At 42.6% G+C, this 14,484-nt stretch overlaps 1 long non-coding RNA gene across 2 annotated transcripts; it reads left to right on the forward strand.

The window, feature by feature from the left end:
• Positions 1–630: 630 nt before the first annotated feature.
• LOC120503537 lies at positions 631–14,149 on the forward strand. 2 transcript variants are annotated; one of them, XR_005627776.1, is made up of 4 exons: positions 631–690; positions 8,679–8,747; positions 12,698–12,788; positions 13,478–14,149. It is a non-coding gene; the product is annotated as an uncharacterized LOC120503537 (long non-coding RNA). The 2 variants fall into 2 exon arrangements; XR_005627777.1 differs by lacking the exon at positions 631–690 and adding an exon at positions 5,859–6,211.
• Positions 14,150–14,484: the final 335 nt, after the last annotated feature.

The following is a 14,484-nucleotide window of genomic DNA, read 5'->3' on the forward strand; positions in this document are numbered from 1 at the left end:
TCTCTTGCTCTATTTTTCAACCTCTTTATCAATACCTTAATTTGAATGGTTATAAAAATGCTACTGGACACTCTTGAATTAATTTTATTCAAAGCCCTTCCTTCACTGCAAAATATTTTATAATATTCACAGTAAAAACCTTAACATAAATTTTTGTGAAAATTATGAAAAGAAATCTCCTTTGAATGCTGCTCAGTAGAATTACTTTGCTATCATCCCCCAACAAGTGAAAAATCTTCTTCCTTTTCATAAATGTTTCATATCTATGGGTCTGACTTGGCAGTGGGTGCAATTATACAGGTAATTCTTTTCGTGAAACAGATCACCTCTGACAGAAGATACTAATATGTTTTGTCTTCTACAGCAAACGAGTTATAACTGACGGGGGCATCTGCTAACAGAGATCTTCTTTGTGCTGCCTTTTTGGTGTGCTATAATACTTTTCATAATCTATTTTTAATTTTTTTTTATTGTACCTGGTTTCCTGGAAGATTTAATCTGTATCAGAAACAGTTTGACTCTTCATTCTTCAATCTAGTTTAAAAAAACTAAAATTACCATATTTCATGTAGTTAATGTCATTTTTGTTCACAGTGAATCCCAGTATCTGAAAATCCTGGATAAGGAAGAGAGACTGCAGCCAGCATTTGCTTCTGTTGCTAGACCATTTCACAGCTTCTTTCATATGCTGTAAGTTTTCACAAGATTTGATAGAAAGTCTGTGAGACTTGGGGGGAAAAATACAGAATTGTTTTTAACATGGTGGCATTTGACCAAACAGGAAGGAGGAGGAGGGGGAATGTGAAAGTCAAAAGTGTAATAGAGGCTGAAAATTCTCGAACAGATGTAGCAGGTGTAAACATGTTTCCTTATTTTGGTTCCTGGATTTAACATCCTCCTACAAGACTTCAGTGTGCTCAGAAAAAAGGTTATATGTGCAGATGGTAAACTGCTAGAATGCCCAGAAGGTTCAAACTCATCTGTGCTTGTGAAGACAGGGAGAATTTCCCATCGTATGACTCACAGGTGTTTGGAGCACTCCGAGTCAGAGGCAGGTTCGGCAGTGCCGAAGCACGGCAGTGCTCTGCTTAAGCAAATGCCTTTGGTTGTGTGCTGGAAACGTGCAGGCTCTTTCTCTTGTGATGTCCAAGTGGCTAAGAGCATTAGGAGAGCTCTCTGGAGCAAGGAGGTCGGGAGAGACTTTTTGGCATGTGGTCCACACAGTCATTACAAATTGAGGCTCTGGGCTGTTGCTGTCCCTGGGCTGCTGCTCTCTCTTCCTGACACATTGCGCTGCCTCGGGTCACTGCCTCGCTGCTTGCCTGCCCATTGTAGTTTTGATCATACATTCCCTTTTGGCACAGGACGATTATTTTCTGCATTCTGCTAGGTCCTCTTCCTGTTTGTCCCTATTAGTCTGTGGCCAACACAGGAGCGAAAAGAAGCAGGTGTCTTAAATGCATGGCTGACACGCTGGAATGGGGACACACCGGGGACAGCTCCGGCTGTGCGAGCAGCGCTCACAGCACGCTCTGACCGGCCGTGCTCAGCACTGACAAGCAGCGAGGAAGCAGGGGCCTGCCTCTGAAAGTCCTGCTTGTTATTAATAACAAACATAACTGTCAGCTTGTGGAGGGAGCGATGATGACACCACCACAAGGTGGGCAAAGAATGGGCACTGCTTCTGCAGGTTCACCCTCAACCCAGCACTGCCCTGTAGACTCTGTTCAGGCCACCCCACCTGTCTCACCCCATCACTGTGTCCAGCTGCGGCCACCCCACCTCCATGTCAGCTGTCCCCATGCCCGTGATGGCCAGCTCCTCGTCTCCAGCCGTTAAATCAGTTGTGTCAGCTGAACAGCTGGCCCTGCGCACCACGGACAGCCTGCACCAGCATCCCTCCAAATGTGCTGCAGGGTCAAAAAGAGCCTGCCAGCACCTCCCTGAGGAGCAGCTGGCTCAATCTGAATCTAGGTGAGATGCAAGCTGTGCTGATGGAAAGAGGAGGAATAGTTGCCCACTACTTCCTCCTCCAGCAGCCCTCTAATATCACCAGGATCTTAAGTAAGTATCAAACCCATCTGCCAGACTCATACACGAGGAAGGGGTTGAACAGCAAGGTGGCAAACTTGTGGGTGACACGACGTTATTTATGGTAGCAAAAACATGGCACATGACAAAAACATCATCTCATGATACTGAGTAATCGGGTGATAAAACAGAGAAAAGGCAACATAGATATGTGTACCGTAATGCCAGTGGGCAAAGCAGACTTTACATACAGAGCTGAAGGTGCTGGACTCACTGTTAACTCTTGGAGAAGAAATCCTTGAAGAGCTGTGAAATCTAGACATATTTATGAAAATGCCAGATCCATTCTCGGCAGTGTTCAAAAAAGTAAATCAAATTTTAAATTTAGTATGGAAGAAACAAAGCTAAAAACACTGCTGCATTCTGATATAAATACATCTGATGTGCCTACACCCTGAAAATGGTGTTGTTCAAGCTTGCTAGCTCCAAAATGGTAACACAAGAGCCAGAGGAAGGTCCAGGCTGTGACATGGCTTCTGTAATGGGATTTCACAATAGGTGAAGAATACATATCTGAAAAATCAAAATATGAGGGAGGACATGAGAGAAATCTGTAAAATCATGAATGGCACCGACAAGGCAAATAGGGAATGATTGTAATTGACTCTCATACCACAAGAACTAGGAGCATCAGATGAAATTATTAGGAGGCCTGTTCAAAACAAACAAAATAAGGGCTCTTCTTTAAACCCTGCTTTGTTGGAGTGTGCCACTAATTGTCACAGGATGCTGCAATGTCAAAAATTGATATGGGTTCAAAAAGCAATTACACAAATTCATGGAAGCAAAAATCCATCAAGGGCTATTAAATTTAAAGATACCACATCTGTCTCAGGGAAGTCCCTGAGCCACAGCTTGCTGGAGTTTGGGACAGCATGCCAGGGAACTATCATTGTGCGCTTACCCCTCTCTTATGCTGCTCCCCAGGCATCAGCTGTTGTTTATGTTTGAGACAGGCTATTGGGCTGGATGGACTTGTCTCAACCAGCATGGCTGTTCTTATGTTTGGATGCCAGGAAATTAATTTTTCCACATCCAGTCTGTCGGAAATGATGCCCTTTCTTTCATACAAGGACTTGGGAAGGGTGATTTGGGAATTTGTTAACTCTAGATTATTTTAATCACCTGTAATAGGATTTGAAGACTGAGGCAACACAGACATTGCTCTGAGCAGGATTTGGTAGCACATCTCCAAAACATGAGAAAAAGCAGGGGGTACGTGTTTCACTGCTCTCAGACTCCCTCCACATGTTAATTCCAGACCCAGGGCCCACTCTTCAAAGCCTGAGTAGCCCTGGATTCACTAATAACCAGAAATTCAACAATCAGAAATCCCTAATATATGTTTGGAGGTCCCACTTCTGGGGGACTGGATCAAACTGCAGAGGCTTTTGGCAGCCTAAACCCTCACCATCAGCCTGTGCCAGACAATGGAAGTTTTCATCTTTATTTATTTATAATGTAGATACAGTCTAAGATGAAGCCTAGACTTCTTTTAGCTTTTCATCACCCACCAATGCATCTAGCTGTGACCTATTCCTGTGGTCGGCCACTCCATGACGCCGTTTAACACACGAACAAGGGACTGCAGATCCTTTTTTCCGTCGCGACACAGGTCTCCTTTGCAGGCTGCTGGCTGAGGTGAACCTGGAGGGGCAGCGGCAACGCTTCCACCAGCGCTGGACGGGTCACCACGGGACACACACCACAAGATTGGCCTCTCCCGTCCAATATCTTCAACAGCAGCGTGGCCGATCCTGCAATCCTACACTTCACAGGCGTGCAAAGCCCACGCAGATTCGATTTTGCCTGCAGGAGGCCGGCATTGATCAGCTTTCCGTGGGAAAGCTGTGCCGGGAGACAACGGGCCCTGTCCAGCTGGCAGCTATCGGTGTTCCAGAGCCTTCTGACTTTTATAGGGGGGCTGTCCATGCAACGATTACTGGTGAATTCAGCAAAATAACAACAACAATAACAACGGCTTCGTTGTTTTAATTTTCATTATTATTACTTCTGCCCCAGCTGCCGAAAAGCGACGGCCGCAGCCCGGCCGCCCCAGCCCCGGCGCTCTCCCGGCGCCGCGGCCGCCCGCCGCCTCCAGGGGGAGCCCGGCGGCCGCACCTCCGCCGCCTGAGGGGCAGGTTCCATCCCTTACCTTTAAAATAAATACATCCCTCCCTGTGAGGAAAAAAGCTCCTTCCTTTCCTTAAGGTCTGAGGAGAACGCTCCTCTTCAGGTTCCTTGCCCCAAGCACCCATCCTAGTCCCAGGCATCCCTCATTGCCCCGAACGGCCCTCTTGCACCCAGCACCCCTTCGTTGCCATCGATTTGAAGTACGCACCACAGCAGTTCTCACTCGGAGTGTATTTGAGGGAATCTTGACGTGTTGAGGAGGTGTTTGTTGTCAGGGGGAGGCAGGGTGAGGCTGGGCAAAGGGCGGAACGTTTCTCCAGCTCTGAGGTGGTGTGGGTTATCCTTCCCCGTACGCCATCACCGAAAAGAGGTTACAGGCTCAGACATCTGATGCCTTTTCTTTTTATTTTTTTCTTTTTCTTTTTTTTTTCCCTTTTTATATTTTTTTTCTGTCAGTTTTTGCCACATCTTTGTAGGTAAATGACATGGACCTCTTCAAAGGAGTTCAGAGGGAGACCAGCAAGATGATCAGAGGGCTGGAGCACTTCTCCTGCGAGGAAAGGCTGAGAGAGTTGGGGGTTGTTCAGCCTGGTAAAGAGAAGGCTCCAAGGAGACTTAACAGCATCTTCCTTTATAATACCTTTGTAGCACCTTTAGTACCTAATGGGGGCCTCCAAGAAAGCTGGATAGGGACTTTTGACAGCAGTATGTAGTGATAGAACAAGGGGAAATGAGAATGGCTTTAAACTGAAGGCTGGTGGTTTTAGATTGTTTATTAGGAAGAAAATATGTACTGTGGGGGTGGGGAGGCACTGGCACAGGTTGGCCAGAGAAGATGTGGATGCCCCATTCCTGGAAGTGTTCAAGGCCAGGTTGGATGGAGGTCTGAGCAACCTGGTCTAGTGAAAGGTGTGCCTGCCCATGGCAGAGGGGTTGGAGCTAGATGATCTTTAAGGTCTCTTCCAACCCAAACCATTCTGGGATTCTATGAAATAAATAAAACTACAGAATTAGTATTATGAGGTGATTAGGTTTTCTCAGGTGTCTGATATGGGGTATTGGGGCCTGTTTTACCGCTGGGGAAGCTGGGGTGGTAACAGATGAGTTCCGTGATCTTAGTGGTCCTTTCCAACCTTTACAATTCAGTGATTTTGCTCAAGGTGATGGAGGGAGCTGTGGCAGGTCCTTGCCTGGAGTCAGCAGCTGTCTGAATCCTTTCCTCTATGTTTGAGGGCTGAGCTTTTCTCATAAATGTGGCCCATGTGGTTAGTTGTGGGTAGAGCCTGGGTGGGCAAAAGACCATGCTGCCAGCAGCTCAGAGGTTATATAGCCAGGACAACCCAGCACAGAAATGACAAGTGATTTAAAAGAGAGTGTATTTTATTCTTACATGACTGCACACCAGTACTCAGCTCTGGGAAAATGGAATAAGTGGGACTTCTTAAAAAAGAAGGTAATCTGTCAATTTATGTTTTCACATAAGTCAGCTCTTAGTGCCAAATTTTGTGTTTGGCACATTCAAGGACGAGGTATTCTGGAAATGGGAGTGGGAATGGTGCAGTCGCAGGACAGATACAAATAAAGTCTCTAGTTCACTGCAGCACAAGTGTTCCAATGCTCCTGCTTGACTCTGGTGCCTCTGCTTGCAGTCTGTATTAGGAAAGGGTTTTTTCCCATGGATAATAGACATTCCAAAGAGTCTCAAAGAGGCAAAGTATGCATACAGAGAAGCTCTGGAGTGGCATTATGAAAAGTGGAGGCAGAGTTCCCTTCTTGAGCTATTTCACTTCCCTGCAAGAAACTTTAGCATGCAGATGTGACAGCTGTGCTGACGTTTTGATCTGCCTGTGCTGATTCAGCCTGTTCCTGCATCTCACCATTGCTGTCTTGATCTGGCAGTGATTCCTCCCTTATCAAGGAGCACATCTTGCTGGCTGGAGGGCTGTTTGCTGGGAGATGCTCAGGCCCTGGCAGAGTGTGCAGCAAGGTGTGTATGCCATCCAGGAAGCTGTGTCCCTGCGAGGAGGCATCTTCCACTAAATACGGGAGTGCCTCAAGCACGTGCAACTACTGATGAAATGGCAAACCAAAACAAGTTATCTGGGACTGCCACTGGTGATTTCTTGATTCAGCAGGCTGGATTATGTAACCTGGAGAGCAATATTCAGCTGAGGAGGGGCTGTATCTTCTACCTGAAAGATGGTATTTTCTTAAAATATTTGAAAAGATGGTATTCTTAAAATAAAATATTTCTTAATATATTCTTAAATCTGATTTGATTAAGCATATACCCTTGCCTTAATGCTGAGGAAAAGCAGTCCCTCCCACAATGCTGCACTCTTTCTGGCATACCTTTACTCATCTGTCAACAGCTCCAGGTCCAGTGACAGTGAAGAGATATGGCTCCTTTAACTTTGGCAAAGGGAGCCAAGGATGATTGCGTTAGTGTTCTTTCATAACAAACTCCAATCATTGGCAGACAACTTACAATCAAGGTTTTCTTTCCGTCCTCAGCCCCACTGCTGGTTTGAGTAGTGTATCATTAGGATGATTGGATAACAGATTCATGTACGGTGCTGAAATTAAACTTGACCTGTCTAATCACATCGCAAATAGCAAATGGAGGTTGGGGGTGGTTTCAGCCATCAACCACAGCTCTTACAAAATATGTGTTGGCATTGGGGAAACAGTTGTAGGTGGTGAGAGAAGGAAATATTAGCAGAAAAGGTGTGCAAAATATCAAGATATGCAAGTGAGGTATTTTGTACTGATATGCCTGCTTAGGAAGATACTGTGGGGAAAAAAAACTGGTGTATTTGGCAACTGGAAAGCTGAAGATGAGTGCTTCATATCGGATTTCTCTAATTGGTTTGGCATAACTTCGCAAAAGGTTAACTGTCCGGGGCTGCTCTTGTCAGTGTTTGTCAACAGTCACAACAGAGCCAAAGCAGAATTCCCCCTTCTAAATACAAAATAAGATACAAATGTCCCTTCTCATACCTCTCTTGAGTGCCAAATATCATACAAGGTCAAACAACCAAGAAAAAATATGAAAGTGCAATGATTTAATAAAGCATCAGAATAAATAACATAAATAACTTATACACTGCATAGAAGAGTAATAGAAACCAAAACAAGAAACAACTTCTCAGCTTCTTCTAAAACTTACCCAAATTGTCTGGCATGGAGTGTGATAGAACTGATCCATATTGGTGCTTTGGAAAGGAATTCACCAGGGGTCTACTGTTAAAGTGTTTGTCCAGTAATTTAGGTGTGAAAAAAGTGAAAAATCAAGTGACAGTTCATCATATTGTGGTGTTTCTAAGGCGATGCTTTTAATGTAAATAATTTTAAAAAAGGAAAGTTAGAATGAAATAGATAGGAGACTGCAAAATCTGTCCCAGTTTTATGATGGATAGTATCCCCAAAATACCTGTGAGCTAGGATAAGTGCTTAATGCATGAGAAAAGCAGAATTTGTCCTGGCATGTAATTCAAAACAGAAGTATTTAGAATGCAAGCTATTATTTATGGTACCACCAAAAAAACCCTCCAAACACAAAACTGGTAACAAGATCAGCAACGTGCTACTGAAAGTCTTTGTTTACTTTGTCGCTGGGGGAAGTTCCAATTTTCCATTTCACTGGAAATAGTTAAGGTTTTGGGGTTTTTTTTTAATTTAAGAAAAAGCAGAAATTATAGCCATTTAAAAAGTCTAATTCAGAGATGAGAAATATTTTTTTAATTTCCCTTTTTTATTTACACTTTTATAGTGTTCTTTCAAAAATTATTAAGAGCAATTAGTAACAGATAAATTAGTGACAGATAAAGATAATGATATCCACTTAGTATGGCTTAGTATCCACTTAGTATAGTATAGTACATTTCCTAGTACAGAGTGCTTCCTGTTTGTGTTGTAATGCTGAGGCTGTCAATGTTATTTCATTACAAAACAAATAGGAGATTTATGAGTACTGCAGTTGTTTTGGTACCAGATAGCAGGAGTGTTTAGCGATATGCCAGTAAAATTAAACCATTTTTCAACTGCCCTATTACCACATAAGTAATAATACTGCACACAGCACCAACTAGTTATGAATATGTGAAGATATAGTGTAAAAATATCTGTATAAAACTTAGCCATTATTTTAACATTTTAAACTAACTTCCGAAATGACGTTCAGATTTTTAAAATGTTTCTGGAATTTGCAATTAGAAATAGGAAATTTTGTGAAAAATTAACTGTTTTTCCCCTCCATGTCCTGACTATATTACCAGCAATCTTTGATAAAAAGAGATCCCGGTTCTTGTCATGCCTGTTTTCAAAAGAACTGGGTGTTCTGCCTGACTTTTCAGACTTCCCTACTAAGCAGTCCCCCGGGTGAAAAGTGGCTGAACGTGTGCTGTGTCTCATCCGTTGTCCCAGCAAACGGGTTTCCATTTCCATACTTGCAGGTGCACTTATGGAAGAAGGCTGAGGAAAAGACATATGGCTATCACAGATTTCAGACTTCTGGACATTAGGTAAGTCTCAGTGCGGCCTAGGAAAGAATCAGTGGATTGCTCTTAATTGATTACTTCTTCTGTATGCCCAAGTTCAAACATTGTCATGCAGAACCAGAAAATCAGAACCTACATGTAGCAACCATTTTTGCTTGATGTTTTTGCTCTGGACCCTTGTTCAGTGCTCTCAATCACTTTTTATCTTTGGTAATTTGACAGGGAAAACAAAAAATATTTCAAAGTTTGAAAAATATGTCAAAATATTTTAATGACTTCTACAAAGACAGTGTGTCAAGTCTTTAAATTAGTGTTTTTTCACTCTTTTTAAATTTGTTTTTCTTTATTTTTTATTGTGACTGAAGCAAATATTAATCTTTGTGTGACCAGTTTTCACCCACAGGCTGACATTAGTCTTGCTTGTCTGGTTACTTTTCACTGACCTCCCTTAGAAGTAAGCAATAGAGCGGGAATCTGCCAACCAAAAGTAGGAAAAAAAAGCCTCACTGTAATGACACCTTACTGGAGACAGAAGAAACGCAGGGGTTATATCTTAGATGAAGAAAAACTATGTTGCTGGAAAGCTACATTTAGCAAAGACTTGTTTCATCTGCCAATGATTATTTAGAGTACATGCTCACTTCTCATATAGATACTCACAGATCCAAGTTAAACAGAGCTTCATTCGCCAGGGCCTCCAAGTAGTGCCACGTTGATGCAAATGTTAGAGTAGTAAGAAGGCTCTAATGACAACTGGTTTCCCATTTGCTGCATACAGACGTTTTATTCCCAGTGAACACACTGGGCACAACACAGAGCAAATGATGAGCCTAGATTTGTTAGGTGTGTAATGAAAGAGGGTAACATACTGAATAAAATGAATTTCAAGTGCAACCAATAAAAACAATTTCCTTATGAAAGTATTTTAAATAGATTTGATGCTAGCAAGAGAGAAATCACAGAAATCAAAAGCTACCCGTTGCAGAATGAAACCTGCTGCAGACAGAGGAATTATAATTTTATAGGCAACACTGAATTTAGTTCCAGGAAAAATGTACATGAAACATAGCTGTCTTGACAACCCCATTCAATGAGCTACTCAAGATGGAAGCTGTGTGAACAAAAAGCCTTCTGAAACCATAAAAGCAGCACTCAGTAGCTAAGGTGAAAAAGCTCTAAAATTATGGGAAGGTGTCACAACCTGTCAATTTATTAGCAGATGCTTCTAAATCAGTATAGGAACAAAATACCAAACCCTTCAGAAGTGGCATAATGGAACTGTTCTGAAAGAGGAGAGAAAACACGTGCCACATGACTGGGGTTTCCAGGACTTTTGCTAAATGGTCTTTGGAAGATTGTAGACAACAAAGCAGGGCACAAGCATCTGATGTCAGTTTTTCAAAACAGTAATAATTCTAAGCATATGGGACTGGAAAAAGACTTTGCAGTGACTTTTTGAGCAAAGACTTTTAGTCGGGAATAATAGCTAAGCAAAAGAACAAGGGCCTGATTTTTCTCTACCTCACTTTTTGTTTAGAAAATGTGAAATGCTATCATCAAGTCAAAATGTTCTTTTCCCACAGGGGTGTGTTAATATTTTACTCCCAAAGAAAGACATTGCTATAACTAGTGACTACACACAGTCTATTTAATCTAACCTACTGTTCAGGGGTCACAGCCTTTGACTGAGGAGGCTTTTGGCCTGTGGGGCTAAACAAGAGGTGGCTTTAACTAAGTATTGAGAGTACTGATTTTCACCAAAAAGCTGCTTATGATCAGCAAGAGCAAAACTGAGAATATGTCACTGAATAAAAACCTGGAACTAGATCACTCCTAACAAAGCTGAGGGTCGGTTTGCTTTCATGGGATGATGGCAAGTCCTGCGTCAGTGTGCTGATAACTGCTGCAAACATTAGTTTAGCAGCAAACGGTGTTCCTGATGGAAAGAGAGGAGGGTATAAGGATGAAGGAAGGAATAAACCACCGATCTGACTTCTTTAAACATAATGGAGTTTTAAATTAATCCTGACAGCATGTTTGCTGTTGTCAAAAAGGACATCCTGACCTGATACATGAATTTTGTCAGTCAAGTGCTACCAGTCAGGTTAGGATAGAGGGAAACTGCCTGCCAAGGTACCTGGCAGCCTTAAACCAGGTGCCATAAACAGAACAAAGTAGTTACAGAGTAAGGATGTAGGCAGGATGCAGAACACAAGCAGGAGGGTGCAGTGAGTTGTTTGGAACCTCACTGTGGGGTTGCTGCACTAGCCCAGAGCCACAGAGCTCTTATAGCTCGTGCTGGAAAGGAGCGGGATGCACACATGGTGGCTGGATAGGAAAAAACAGGATGAGACTGAACTCTCCTCCCTCATGGTCAGTGGTCTCAGCTAGAGCAAGGGGGTGGGGATATCAGTTACCTCAAATGCTTCTCCACGAGTCCTCCTCCAAAAATGTGTGGCTAAGCAGGCCAGTGAGTGCTGTGGGGCTGGAGGTGGCTTGTTGCTCCTGTTGACACTGTTCTACTTTACTGAGGTGCCTCAGTCTGTGCTGAAGCCCATGTGCTTGCCCTCTCCAGCAACTGCCCTGAACCCTTCACTGAAGAGTTAGTCTCATGCTCTCTGACTCAGTGGATGTGAAAACATTGTGAGCAAAGTGGAACTCATCCAAAAGGAGAGACTGAGGCAAAATGGCCTCATAAGGTAATTGCCTTACATTTAGGGCATGCTTCTGAGGCTGTGGCTTTAAGTCCTTTAAGTCCAGTTCCAGTGCTCCCTCTATGCCATAAAACATATCTCAGCTAGACTTCTATTGCAAGTGCTGACACTGGGTTTGCACTGGTTCCAAAAATGTTCATGGGTTATCTTCAACACCCAGCTTTATGCTGACTGGGACTGACTATTGTCCTGTAGCCAGCAAAAGGGCAGTGTAAGGATACAGGCAGCATAAAGACCAGTCACATGGCAGGTTCAAGAGAAATAAGCTTGAGTACTCCCCTCTGGCCTGGATCAGACTGGGACATGTACCAGTTTGTACAAATCCAGGATTGATCCACAGGTTCAGGGTTGAGTGACGAGTTCTCAAATCCTTGTTCTGAGAGTATGACAGAGAATAATCATTGTAGAATGGATTGTTAAAAATACTTGCTTGAGAGGAGAGATCTTTTCCTAAGACTCTGACCTAGTGACTATCAATTTATGGAAAATGTAAGAAATTAATAACCTGTAAACCTGAGAATACCTAAAGCCTCTTTTGGCAATCTTATTGTGACAATCTTACTAGAGCTTTTTAAGTGTTTACTTCAAAGTTTTAAGGTGAGAATTAATTACTCCCCCTTGCCCCTGCCCTCCAAATCCACCTACTGTACTAGAGTAGTTGTACACATCCAAATCCTTTTTTCTACTGTTCAGAAGACATGACTATTCCAAAGTCCATCTTCTGCTGAGAGCTCAGCAGAATCATTCACTTTAGATTACATACAGTATATCCATAACAGAATGTTTCATGCAAGGAGATGTTACCCTCTACAGTGCTTGGAGAAAACTCATCCCTTTTCTCCAAGGCTAAGCCAAATATATGTTTCAAAGACTAAACTAAATATATACTGTTCACTGTCTATTAATTGAGAAATAATGGTCTCAGCGCAGGGCATTTCCTGGGGATTAAGGACTGGCTGCATGAGTGGATAGCCTGAGATTTTTAATTAAAGGTGCAAGCTCCCTCTGTTCTGGCATATGACATTCCATTTAAATGAGGTTCAGTTCAATTCAGAGGTTTTTCATGGCATGAAGTTCACCAGTTCTGACAACTCCAGTTTAATGGGTGGCAACAGAGTCTAGAAGGATAACTTCTGACTGTCTCATCAATGCCAAAGTATTATATTAGTGCTGTGAATGTGGCCAAAGACATCATTTGTGATGCTGGGGTCTTCAGATAATTATAGTTCATCTGTGGTAGTGAAGGAGTTGTTTCCAAAGTTATAGGTCTATGAGGTCATACCAGAGGATCTTCGTCATTCAGAGTCTACACTGAACCCTACCACAGACCATCACCTACATAAATATGAAGGTAGGAAGCTGGGTTTATGGAAGAAATGATAAAAAGAAATTTTATGAAAATCAGAGATGTGTCATGCCTGAGAACAACTAGAAGCAGTTTCCTTACGTGTCGAATGGGCCATGTTAATAGCCCCGGCATAAACATGAGATAAATTAAAACTGCTGGTGTCTGTTTGCTTAAAAGCAAAAGAAAATGCTACTGCTATGAGTTTTTGCTGTTCAAAATCAAAGACCTTTCCCTGTCTGAGTGGAGATTATGCTATATGCAACCTTTGTTGCAATCAAAGAGCACCAATGGCCAGCAGCAGAGCTACTGCCAGAGGCAGTGTCTGTGTATCTCAGTCAGGCCTGGACAGAAGACCTGTTGGTCACAGTAAAGGTGGGTCTAACCCAGAGCAGGAATGCTGAAGTTACCTCTGTTGGCCATAAAAATGTCTCAACAGCTCAATCCCACACCTGTCTTTTGTTGCTGACCTGGGGCATTACTTCTATCTTTAGTTTGTCTGAAAAAATCATGCATTATCTCCCTCTAGTACTCATTAGCAAAAGAAAAGCAGGATCAGGCCCTAAATTTATGGAAATTAAATGCTGTCAAATCTGTTTAACTCCTGTAGGACTTTTTCACAACTTTATTATAGTTGCATCAGAGGCTGTTTTGTTAGGAAATAGTAACATATTTTCTGCTCCCCCACCTTATAGCACTACTGTGGAGAAACTGATCTGACAGGGAGCAAAAATACACTGTTGGAAATAAATTCGGTGTTATGCTGAAAGTCAGCCATGAAACCTTGCGGAAGATGGTGGGTGAGAAAGCTTCCTTTCCCTAGGAAAAGAACTGACTTCTTTTTGGGACATCCTCATTGAGACTCCAGGAGCTGCACCGCAACATTCCGCACCCTACGTACTGCAGCACACATGCCTACAGTGCTGAACTGTGGGGGCTGAGGCACTTCTCCAGGATCCAACTGCAAAGGCTGGGGACAAGGTGGCATATGATGAAATGGAGCAACTCAGAAAGTGACAGCAGAAACATCAGAGAAGCAGACATAGCAAGTAGCAAGGACACGCCAGAGCCAGCAAGGAAAACCCTTGTAGCCTGACCTTGAGAGAAACCTGAGAGAGATAACTTGAGCTGTGGCTCAAAAGAAGCTTGAAAGTGTGAAAAGAGAAAACACTGACTATTGTTTTGATTCCCGCTGCGCCCAGAGTAACGGGACATTGTGTACAGTCTTTCTAAACAAACAGGCACACATACAAAAGCTCAATTCACTCCCTCATCTGTTTGTTCTCCGAACAGAAACAACATATAGGGACCCTAAATATTGGTCAACTACCTGGGTCAAGGAGGGTAACAAGAAGTATTTTAATAAAGGGAACTTTCTCCTCAGAACTGATTTTGCCTTTTCTTCTCTCTAGTAAAAGATTTTAGTGCTTGTCTGTGGTGATATTGTCATTAGCATTGTCATAGCAACTGATAAACAAGGAGAAAGTGATGTGCAACAACTTTTTTTTTTTTTAAGACAGTCCAAATGTCTTACTAACAAGTAATTTGGTGACAGAATTTAGCAAAGTGGCTGCACAATAAATGGGTTTATCTTTAAACATAATGCTCTTTTCCATTTTAACTGAGCATAAAATCGTATCTTTAAAGGATTGGCAAAAAGTGGGGCTTTATGCCTCTTGAGTAGTTCCATGTGACATATGGT

Source organism: Passer montanus, unplaced genomic scaffold, assembly GCF_014805655.1.
Source record: "Passer montanus isolate IOZ18808 unplaced genomic scaffold, ASM1480565v1 scaffold26, whole genome shotgun sequence".
Classification (NCBI taxonomy): domain Eukaryota; kingdom Metazoa; phylum Chordata; class Aves; order Passeriformes; family Passeridae; genus Passer; species Passer montanus.